This window comes from Monodon monoceros, unplaced genomic scaffold (genome assembly GCF_005190385.1).
Source record: "Monodon monoceros isolate NGI ecotype Baffin Bay Population unplaced genomic scaffold, NGI_Narwhal_1 Super_Scaffold_12, whole genome shotgun sequence".
Lineage (NCBI taxonomy): Eukaryota > Metazoa > Chordata > Mammalia > Artiodactyla > Monodontidae > Monodon > Monodon monoceros.
The window spans coordinates 21,603,651-21,615,925 of NW_021703768.1; the positions used below are offsets into that span (position 1 = coordinate 21,603,651).

Here is a 12,275-nt window from a genome sequence, read left to right on the forward strand (position 1 = left end):
TGTGTACTAAGGGAAGACAATCTGAATACTAGGTTCTGAGCATCTTAGAATCATTCCTTTGACACCTGCCCCTTTGACACTCTTCCTTGAACGAAGCTTGTGCTTTGTTTGGGCGTTTTTCATATAATGAGTCATTGCTGGGTGGGTCTTTCAGTTATTCATGTCTAAACAGTGACCCTAGTGAACTAGTGGATATTAAATTTCTCCAAAATTCTTGGAAAGCACTGTTTACACTTAATATTTAAAAGAAATAGAATCCAATTACCTCCAACCATTAGGAATAAGTGATTTTGGAACTTGTGTTTTAGTGAATACATAAGTGCATTAGGTATTTTTTATTAATTTTTTATGTGTGAAAAATAGCTCTCTAAAGCAGGTATGATTGCCCTTGATAAAACATATTTGCTGTATTTTCTTCACTTTGTTGTTGCTTATGGCTGTTATTTGAATTTTTTTTATGTTTTGATTTGATGATATCATATAAGATTTTTAGATTGTCTAATAGTTTAGAAGACACACTGATCTCTTGGATCATCTTTTTGAACGTTATTTTACTAAAAAATGGGTACATATCAAGCACTATAAATGATAGCTACTCATAGCAGGATGTTCAAATTTTTTCTTTATTAAATTATCAAATATAAATTTGAAACATAAAATAATGTATGTATCATTAATATAGGTTATGAAGGAAATAATACAATAACTTCTCTGAGTTCATCATGAGAATTAGGAAATCACTAGTACCATGGAGGTTATTACTTCATAAATTATATTAATGCTAGATTTGCTTTGCCAATATTCTGGTTAATGCTTTTGAATTCATCTTCATAAGTTAGATGGTTCTATATAATTTATTTTCATTGTACTATTTTTTTCAAATAACAATGATAACGTCTTTTAAAAGGATGATTTATGTGAAAGATAAGATGATATAAAATGGGCATCATTTTTCCTTAAGAGTTTGATGAAATCTGGGAAGATATTCACCTTGTCCTAGTTTTTTTCTTTGTGGAAATCTTCTTAAGTAGTTCTTCAGTTTTTTTTATAATTGTTCTGTAGCACTTTACTTATTCCTAAATTAGTTTTGTTAAGTTCTTTGGGTACTGTTAATCCCTCTACTATGCAAGAGATGGAAGAAAGGTCCATAAGTGATAAATAGAATAAGAACAATTTTTTAACCACTTTATTGAGATATGATTAATTACAAAAAGTTGTACATTTTTAATGTTTACACAGCTTGATGAGTTTGGAGATAAGTATATATACCCATAAAACCATCAACACAATCTATACCGTTAACATATCTATCACCTCTAAAAGTTTCTTCCTGCCCTCTTGATTTATTATTATTTCCTTTTAAAAAAAATCAGTGCCCACCAGAGTCTTTGAAAGAATAGTTCTCAATTCTAACTTTGTATTAACACATTATTTTATCAGTATTATAACCTGTAGTTTTGGTGAAATAAAACATATACTTATGAGAGAATAGTTACAGTGAAAAGCAACATACGATTACAGTTTCCTATAAGCGTGATAATAATACTGTAAGCATTTGAAAAAGGGTTATATTACAGAGACAATAAGGTATTTCCATACTTATATTGTGGGCATTTAAAAATGTGCTGATATGATAGTGATGTTTCCTCAATCGTCATTAAAGACAGTGTTTCTGAAATGGAACATAAGTATCCTGCTGGCTATGATGGGAAAAAATCTGTGTTCCACTTCTGGGTACATGCTATTTTTGTGAAGCTGGTCAAGATGCTATCTCACTCTGTAAAATCAGCAAATAAATACTGTAATAATTACTATGTATCTCATTGTTATGTCACAATATCTGACAAATATGGCATTGATTATGTATGTATTGTATGAATGAATAACTGAATCTCAGGAAAACTATTGATACTTTTCACTAAAACATATGGTATACTTATTGATTATATGAAATGTGTTCATGTTTTTCAAGTGCATCATATCAGTGTAAACAAAGTGAGTTTATTACTCAAGTCATTGAAATGTGGCACTAGGCCGATACAGTTTTCTCAGCTTTCTCTGGTTTTAAGATTTGGAATCACATGTCTAGTAAACCAATGGCTAAATGAGGCTAGAATTTGCCTCTCTACTGGTAAACAAGATTTTAATTCAAAGTTTCAGATTGTATTATTCAGGTACATGGGCTTATTAATATACACAAATTATTATACTTATAGGACATACTTATAGGGCTTGGACGCTTCAAATTGCCCTATAGTATAAAAATAAATTCAGAGCTTATGCATATGTTTACCAAACTTATAAATAATAAGCTTAAACCAGATACCTACACATGCAATTCAGAGGGGGGCCTTTGCATATAGTAGTGTAACAACCAGGCAACAAGAAGCTGACAGTTCAGTGGTTGGTCTTTATGTCCACCATTTTAATAAAAGAATGTTGAGTCAATGGCTGTTTTCCACTTAAATTATCTGAATTTCAAATCGAGTTATTTAAAATCATCAATAAAGAATGTATGCCCATATTGTTTGTACATGTTGCCTGGATAAATTACAATGATTATGAAGCAAGTTCTCTAGATTTTAACTAATATTTAAAAAAAAAACTTTTCCAACACAGGTATTTATATTTAGTATTTAATCGATTCTAATGCTATCTAAATCCAGAAATATTACTTACAAATTCTCACACATATGGCAAACATACTAGCATAGTTTTGATTTTGTTATTTTCAAATTTATACTATAATTGAATGTAAATGAATATTAAGTCACTATATGTCTAGCTTCTTAGATTTTCCTAAATGTATCTTAACCATGTTAGAAATTGAAGTTAAAAATAATTGATTTTTTTTCCCATGCAAACTGGAACTATGTAAAATAGTTTATCATTTTAAGCTGCTTGTTTCCAGTTTGTTCTTCTTGAGTACTAGTTTTTTGTATTTTGGGTTTTTTTGGTATGTATATAGAAAATTTCAGATAATATTAGTTAAGCTTAAAATAAATTTTGAATTCATTTTTTATATTCTGTAAAAGGCTTTATAAAATTATTAGGTACTACTGAAAATAGACTGAAATATCAAGGTACCGATGAATATAAATCACACTGATTTCAGTTTTAAAATAACATATTTTGAATTAAATTTTTATGTTTATTTGTATATATACAAACCTCTGTACAAGAAACACACACATATTCAGTCTCACATTCTCTCGTGTACAATACATATATATGTACATCTAGATGATTTAACAAAGATATGCTTTACTATTGTTACTCTTCAGCTAAATGAATGAAATTTAGATTTGTTAAACAACATCAAAAACAAAATTTTTTTTAGCAGAACAAGCAGCACATTCAAACTAAGTTCTGCCTACTAAGAACTGAGTCTTTCACTGCCTCTTCTTAAAATCACAACTGTGTTAAATCTGAGGTAATATTTGATTTTGTTTCTGATTGATTCAAACACTATAGGATCTTATTTTAATCTCAGAGGCTCCATTGTATTAGAATTTATTGCTCACATTAAAAAGTACAGGAAATTACTTGAATAAAGATGAGGGATGTAGTATTATAATAATGAATATTATGTGTTTCTAATCCAAAATTGACAGTTCCTTTTAAATACATTTTGGGGCTCTGTAATTAGCTTAATTCACAAGAAAAGTGGCATACTTGATTTTTCTCTAAGTAAAGCAGTTAATTTAAGTGCATTGAACTTTTAAAAATAGATTAAAATACTTCTTATTGACTTTTCTTAAGACACTTCTTGATTTCTTTTCTTCTTCTGCCCTCCCTTTCCCTTTCCTCCCCTCACTTCTCTTCTCCTCCTGTCTTCTCCTTTCCTCTCCTCTCTTACTTCTCCCTAGTTAGATATCAGCAAGGGAGTTTTTATGTGTTTCTATAGTTAAAATGTTTGTGAGCAATTCTAAGCTGTTACTGAGTGTTAATTTATACAATTGAATAGCGTCCAAATAGCCCAGCAGACATGACAATTTATTTCAGTATTGGGAGAAACTACATTTTTTTGTCCTAAGACTCCAAAGAGGAATATAATGGTGAATAATTAAGTGCAGAACATGGTCTATAGTTAGTAAATCAATTTATGGACTGTTTCTTGAACCCTAAATTGAATATGCCATGTAAATATAAAATGTTTCTCTTAAAGACTTAAAATCAAAGGTTAAAAAAGATAGTCATCATTTAAAGTAAAAAGTAGGAGGCATGTCAGCACTGCTCAAATCACTCAAATATATTTTAGTACTGTTTTTTTCAAATTCATGACAGACAGAATATTATTAAAAATATCTTCAAATCCTGCCCTACTTTCTGGGACCAACTAGCTTTTAAAAATCAATCTAGGCTATCTTTTCTGGAGAAAATACATGTAATCTCCTCATTTTGAATAATTCTCTCTCTCTTCCTTCCTTTTGGTTTGCAGGAGGGGTCAAATCAGTTTACTGATTCACAAAGTTTCTTCTAATAAACCAACTGTTCCCAGTATCACTGGTGTGAAAAATACACTTCGTTATCGCTTAGTACTTGTTTCCTTTCTTCTGTGGAGGCCCCCTTCCTTTGTCCACACCCTTTCCCCCCATCCTCCCCAAGGGTAGTGATTAATTTTCATTAGGTAAAAATAATCATGGTCATTCCTTTCTGGGTGCTAGTAGTTCATTTAAAAGTGGACATATAATAATGCCATTCTGGTCAAGGGACACAAGGTGGAATCTGCAGGGGGATCTCTGGGGAAAATTTCTACCTTCGCACAAAAGTCAAACTGCTGAGGAAGGCAGAGTAGAGGATGAAAAAAATCCTGTGTAGTGGATGGATGTCTTTTTTTATGTCTCTTAATTAACCTACCTTTAAATAGTCATACCTTCAGATTTTGAAGTAGACTAATGAATGTCTTACTGTTCAAACCATTTGGAGTTGTGATATTAATACGAACACCCATCAATATCCTAAATTGATAGCATTAATCAGGAATTGTATACATTTGGGTCCAAGTAGGATCATGTTGTTAAAATGTAATAATTATAAACTAGTCCATCCTCTTTTAAAATTATATTAAATTTTATGTTAAATTAAGTTGAAACATAATGTAATGTTATTTTTAGATTTTTAAACTGTGTTTACTCCAAAAGCAAATGTGTTCTAATAAAAGTAATTTTTCTTATATAAAGCTTATGTGTTTTCTGTGATAACCCTTGATTACAAAGTGCATTTCAGTCTTCAAGTTTGCTTTGTTTTGCCATTAATTTGATTAAAATAATAAAGTAAAAAAAAAAGATTATCCAATAATTAAAATGAACCAAATGAATTACAAAACATTTTTATTAGATCAAAATTATCTAAAACATCAATGGTTCCATGAGGATTGCAAATGATGTAAAATATCATTTCTGGAAGCATCAGAAATAAAATCCAAACATGTCAGGCAAGATTTCTACACACCCAGTGCCTGTACAACTTACTATCTGACGCTGATGGTTTATAATACGGATTACCTGCAGGAAACCTGCCATATGATTTCAGAGTAAAGGGTAGCTTAGTAACCTTTTTTTATTGTTCAGTTGTTTCAGTTGTACTTCTCTGATTAGGGACCATCAAATTGCTCCTAGGTTTTAGATCAATAAAACTCTTTGGGTGCCTACCCCAAAGGTAAAGAGGTAAAAGAATATTTCTTCTCTGAATATTTTGTAGAACTATTTCTACATTCCACTTGACTTCAGATAAAAGAAAAACTGGTCTATAAAAACTGCTTTTTAATATTACAGAATGAAATGCCACTTAAAGGGCTACCTTTCCAAAGACAGCCTCTGAAAATGACCCCTACGTCCTGTGTGCTAAAAGAAATCACCCTCTTTTCTGCAATGAAGAATTTTATTAATTCCCAAAGTTTTATGATCTTTATTTTCATCATATTCTCCACTGTATTCGTGGCTTTATTCTTAAAAATCAGGACAGTGCTCTGAAACTGATAGTTGACATTTACTTGAATGAAAAGATGCATCATTTAGTGTGAACTTTCATTTTGATCTTTCCATACCCTGATTCCCTTCCAAACATTACTTTTTCCTTTTTCATAGACTTGAAACCAGTATTTCCTGAACAAGCTCATTTCTTAACTGACTCATCTAAGAAATAAAATTTATTTATGCCCTAGGTGTCCAGAATATAAACATTGTAATATTAACTATTTTTTTCTAACAGCAGAGTGATTATAAGTAAAGATCTAGAGCATGCACTTAGACTCTGTGACATTCTGCACTTACAATATATAGTTTAATGTGGATGAAATTTGCAAAGCCTGAAGGTTAAATTGACATTTAGATGCCAGATACAGTCTATGGGTGCTATAGTCACACAATAAAAAGATGAAGTAAATATTCGTTTTAAAAGAGAATGGTCAAGTTCTATAGTTTCTTCCACCCTACTTTAATATGTATAATAGCCTTCAGTTTTTCCATTTAGACATAAAGTCAATGAATATATGACTACCACTAACATAACAATTTTCCACAGCACAAATCTATAATTCAACAACTGGCATCTATTTGGAAGAATAACTGGCACACTCTGAAGCCCTGGGCAGAATGTCTGTGACTTTAATTAGGCACCTGATTTAAGGAGTTTAATGGGGTTGACAAAATATTTTGGACCCAATAAGTTTGAAATGTAGATACCTACCTTTTTTTAAGGCTCCACTTTTGATATACAAAATGCAAATCATTATTACATAATTTCTTATTTTTGTGACAAAAGATAGATATATCAAAAATAAAGAGAAGATGCTGAGGGATACTTTTATACTATATCTTATATTATTGCAATTCTGCTTGTTTTTATTATGATACCTATTTTCAATTTATTTCTTTTCACACATATATTTTTATATGTACTATTCACTGAATGAAGACATTTAATAGAGTTAAGATGAAATTGAAAAAGTTATTTATGTTTATAATAGTTAAACACAGAGAAGGAAATGTTATAAATATGTATACAATATTACCTTGCATATAAGGATAGACACAGAGAAGATAGTATCTTAACCTATACTTCAACGTAGACTTAATTATCATCATAGTCAGTATCATACTACCTACTTTTCATTGTGTAAAATAAGCTTTCACAACTTAAATTACTAAAATAACTCAAATTAGTTCTGTTCTATGACAAGTGCTGAAACATTTCTGCATAAATCACCATAGAGTTCTGGAGGCTCTTCCTCTGTTCTGGGGGCCCAATTTGAAGTTTCTTATAAGATAGTGGATTCATTAATTGTAAGATATACACATACAACTCATTAAATTCCAGAAGTTTGGTGAAAATCATGATGAAGTATCTGTTTTCCTAATCCTCTTAAATAAACAAACTCCCTCAGTCCCTCAATCACATCCTCTCCAATTATACTGCTTATATTTCCAATACTCTCACTCTCTGGAATTCTCATAATATTCATTAGTTTGTAAAATTTTGCCCATTTTGGCCTATGAGGGCAGGAACATTGTCCTTTATTATTCACTATTGTGTCCATTATTCACTTTTAAAAGCTTCATGTATCATAGGTTTAAATGGGGAATGGTAATGGTGTTCCATAATACTAGGCATAAGCTTTTGAAAAGATGTGTATTCATAATCTCCAATTATTCATAATCTCCTATAATCTCCAAAATACGTGTTCTATGTTTTATAATTATTCAAATTTTATAGGTTTTATGGTTTACTTAAAACTTACTTTAATTGCATTCATTTTAATTATATAATTATACTTTGCAAATGTTTAATTAAATAATTTTAAGTAAATGTTTCAAGATGTTGATTATTATGGGGTGCCTTTTAACATTTTTATTCTGATCCCTGTCCCTTTAAATGTATTTTGTACACTTTAGGGTGTTTAACTGATATATTTTAGGGGTATTAAAGTAGTAATATACATTGGAATGTGTAAAAAAATGGTTGTTAGGTACCCTATGACCCCAAATTATATTTAAAGAAAAACTAACAACCAGAAAATGTGGCATCCCTAAACCACTCCTCTTGTGGTGTTAAAAAAAAATAGAATACTTAGTTGAGATATTTTTTAAATAAGGAGGACAATATGCCTTCAACGTACGTTTTGTTCAGTGGAGTGAGTGGTTCAAGTAAATTCGTATATGAACACATGAGACAATTCAAATTTTTCCACTGTTTTGAAATGATGATTTCCACATTATATTGAATGAGTGTCAGAATCTTCCAAGTTTCTTCTGAGTTAGTGAGTGAGTTTTATTCAGCCATTTTTAAAAATGTTAAGTAAGTCTCTGGTTGTTAAGTAAAAGCCTCAGTGCCCTAATACAGTGAGCTTAGAACGAAAGAATGAACATAATAGACATGTGTTGAACAAATTCCTACAAGGTTTTCATATTTTCCTACAAAAATCCCATTTTTTAAATATACTAAACCAGAAGTCTATGTTTTCTACATTAATTATGGCTCATGATAGTGTTTTGAAAAACAAAACACTTCTTAAATTGAATCCTGATTAAGACAAGTATTCATCATACAACATTTATTTAATGATTTTTATAAAATGGAAGAAGTCTATTTCTTGCAGGTTATAATGATGACCTTGAGATCCATAAGTAAAGTTTTAAAGCAAAACTGTATTTTAAGAAAATATTAAATTGATTTCACAGTCACAGAAAACTATCTGAAGTAATATATCAAGAAACATGATAAATAGCAATATTACATTGAGGAAGTTGTCTTCTGGTCTGTCACAGAGGTCATTCTTTGCCTCCATCTGATTTAATATCCTGTTTAGCATTTTAATTAAGAATTTTAGAAGAACAAGTAAATGGAATATTAATGAGGTTCTCATATGATACAAAATGGAGAGGTGTTACAAACTATGTCAAAAACAGAGAAATAATACAAATAGACATAATGAGGTTAGTAGTGGGGATAGTATTGAATAAAATGAAATGTATTTGTAAAAGAGATGAGTTAATGTGCATTTCACAATTCAGGCATGTAAGTATAAAAAATGTGTAGATAAAGAAGATGAACAAAGGGAAAAGTCGTGCATGTGGAATGCTTGAACATATTGTAATGTTCATTATACAAGTATGTTACCTGGATTCAAATATAGAAATTATGGTCTAAACTAATGATTGCAATACTAAGTCCAACCTAACATTTGCAAGAGTATAAGATCCATATATATTTGATTAAATAATTAAAATATCTAAACAAGCTAAAGCCATTAATAAATAATGTTCAATTCTCCTACCTTGAAAACATATCTTTACAGTCATTGAAAGGTCAGGTGTGAGTTTCCAATCCTCACTTTCAAGAATTCTGTCCTGGAACATCATGATATGAGGAGAGCCAGCACCCTGAGCCTCAGTGCCTCTGGGTCTGTACCATATATGACAAGGGGCTTTGCACTTGCCTTTGTGGACATCCGCACCTCACATTTTAGCACTTTCCAAAGGAGCAGCTGCATAACTTTCTCTCAGGCCTAGGAATTAACTCACCAGTACCATGATCTGCCCTCAAGGCAACACATTTTGGGACAAAGCCAATGCCAGACTTAGAGATGAGCTCAGTTTTGTGGTAAGAAGTCCAAAGTCCTGGGAGCCTGGACTGTGGTCTACAGAAGTGACATGAGATCAGGTGTACAAGAACCCTATTCTATAAACGCCTGAACCAGTGGTACAAGATACAGTTAGAAAAAGGCCAGAATATATATTCCATATCAGAGCCAAGCAAATTAACTCTCTTCTCAGCATTTGAAAATTGTACTGTGTGATACAATAACATATAGAAGACACCATTATTGCAACATTCAACTACTCAGCTGACCGAAGGCAGGGTATTAGGAATTACAGAGTGGCTGATTTTGTAGAAACTGCTACCTACAGAGCAATGGCAGGAACATATACAGTTGACCCTTGAACAGCACAGGTTTGAGCTGCGTGGAGTCACTTATATGTGGATTGTTTTCAGTATATATGTACTACAGTACTACATGACCCAGGGCTAGTTGAACCTGCAGATGCAGAACCACAGATACAGAGGGCCTACTGTAAAGTTATACTCAGATTTTCAACTTTGCCGGGGTTAGGACCCTTAACCCCCACATTGTTCAAGGGTCAACTGTGCCTTTAATAGATTACAACTGAGAAAGCTGAAAATTCGTACTTTTAATTTAAAATCTCATGGTCACAAAGTGTTTTAATTTGGCTTTCCTGGAAACAGAGGCTGATACAGGGTTTTAGTTGCACATGGTTTTTTTGAAGGAATTCTCTCTTCATCTCAGGAGAAAGTGAGTGAAATAAGCAGAAGAGGGCAAAAGTTGGATGAGATCATAGCAGGGGAGTAGCTTCAGTCTGATTTCATGAGATGTCCCAGAGCATGAAGAGTCCAACAAATTGGCCTCAGCTTGAGGCAAGAGGAGGGCGTTAAGTTCCCCTGTCAGCCAATCATTGACTGTAGTTGCCCCCTGCAGCAAGCATAACCTATTTTATTTGGACAACAGTAAACCTTTGAAAGGAAGGAAGCTATGAACCAGTAAGAGACAACCCTTAAAACAGCTAGGATACACTGTCCTAATAAAAGGGATCTAAAGGCAACATCATTAGTCTCCATCATGGTCAATGCATTGTACTGCTCAAATCTGCTTCCTTCTCACGTTTAGTTCATTTCATCCAGGCTAGAGGTTGGTCACAACTTAAGAGAAGTTTTACAATAGAAAAGTTATTGCAATGAACTGCAGCACATGCTGCTGCAGTTGGTCTAAGGCTGTAACTGATACGTATCATCTAGTTTTTCTGGTACCCAATCAAGACCCCTCTTATATTTAACTAGTACTTCTACTGGTCTTTGTGGTTGCATCGTGGAAATTCTGATCCCCAAGGATTCTGAGCCTTGGTTACTGTGTATTTATCAGGTGTGTCTATTTACTGACCCATTTACAATTAAAGTTAAGCAGAGAAGTACCAAGAAATACCCACAGGATCTCTTGACTGCCGTGTACCTTTTGCCCTGCCCTTGTTATGGAAACAGCAGCCCTCATGATGGTCACAGTTAATTACCTTTGGTAGTATAGTAGCTTCCTTCTGAACCAGCTGATCAACTTCTATAAAGAGCCCAAAGACACCAGGCAGCAGTTATAGCTTTAAGCCTAGTTAAAATCTTAGTGTATTTCCTTGTGGAAGTGACCTACTCTACACTCAAAGAGTCTAGAGGAGACAGGAAGCACAAATTAGTCACTGGAATGCTGGTGAGTGAAACCACTGCTACTTCCATTCTTTCATTTCCAGACCCAGGTACTCCATCTATTGGAAACAACACACTGTATCACAGCCATTGCTTTAATGATTATTCCACATTCTGAATGACAGCATCTCATCCTTTCAGAGATTTGTCTTCAAGTTGGCATTTCAGCTGTTTCTTCAAGAGGCTGTGAACCTGCTTTATCAGACAAACAGCTTCAGGACAGTGAAGTTTGTGGCTGAACCATGGTCATGTGCACGCTGCTGCAGTACTTTTGCTGTTAAGAATCTTTAGTTTGAGGATATTTTATAGGAGATCCCACATTAGTATGTATTTAAGTAGTGGAGCTGGCTGAACCACAGCACAAATGGTAAGCAAAACTATTTCTAGAGTGAGTGACAATTCAGGATAAGTCATTGGCCTTTCCAGATTCTAAGGAGTTCATTGTAACCAAATTGCCACCAAATAACTGGTCCTCCTACTTGAGGGATTGTGCTGTACTGTGGACTCAGCATTGTTCTCTGGTACTGACAGGTCAGATGCTCAGCACCAGCAAGAACGACATCAAGCTGGTTTAAGATTGAGAGCTGCTGGACCTCCATCTATACTACCATGGCTGTTCCATTCATGATCTATGGCATAAGCACTGGGATGCCCAGTGAGGAAGACTGGCTGACATTTAATGACACTTAATTTAATAAGGTGTCTTGTGCACTTGGTGGTTTAATGCCTCTTCTGAAGTTGATGCTCTCTGAAGGGAATTGTCTCTTGATGCAAATATTCACACAGTATATTTTGTGTCTTATAGGTCCATCCACATGCCTCTTGTATATACTTTCCTCAGGACAATTCTCTTTCTATACAAAGTGGATGATCAGTAACACTGCCCAAACTCTGCCTACTGAGAATACACCCTCCACCACTGTCTTTCAGGGCCAAGCTTGCTTAGTACTATAGAACATAAGCAGACCATGACATGCACACCCATACTAAGCTAATTTATCCTTGCA

The 12,275-nt window shown here is 33.1% G+C and overlaps 1 pseudogene; it reads right to left on the reverse strand.

Annotated features, from left to right (window-relative positions):
- LOC114892055 overlaps positions 1–11,867 on the reverse strand; it is a 33,530-nt pseudogene extending 21,663 nt beyond the window's left edge.
- Between the last annotated feature and the right edge of the window lie 408 nt (positions 11,868–12,275).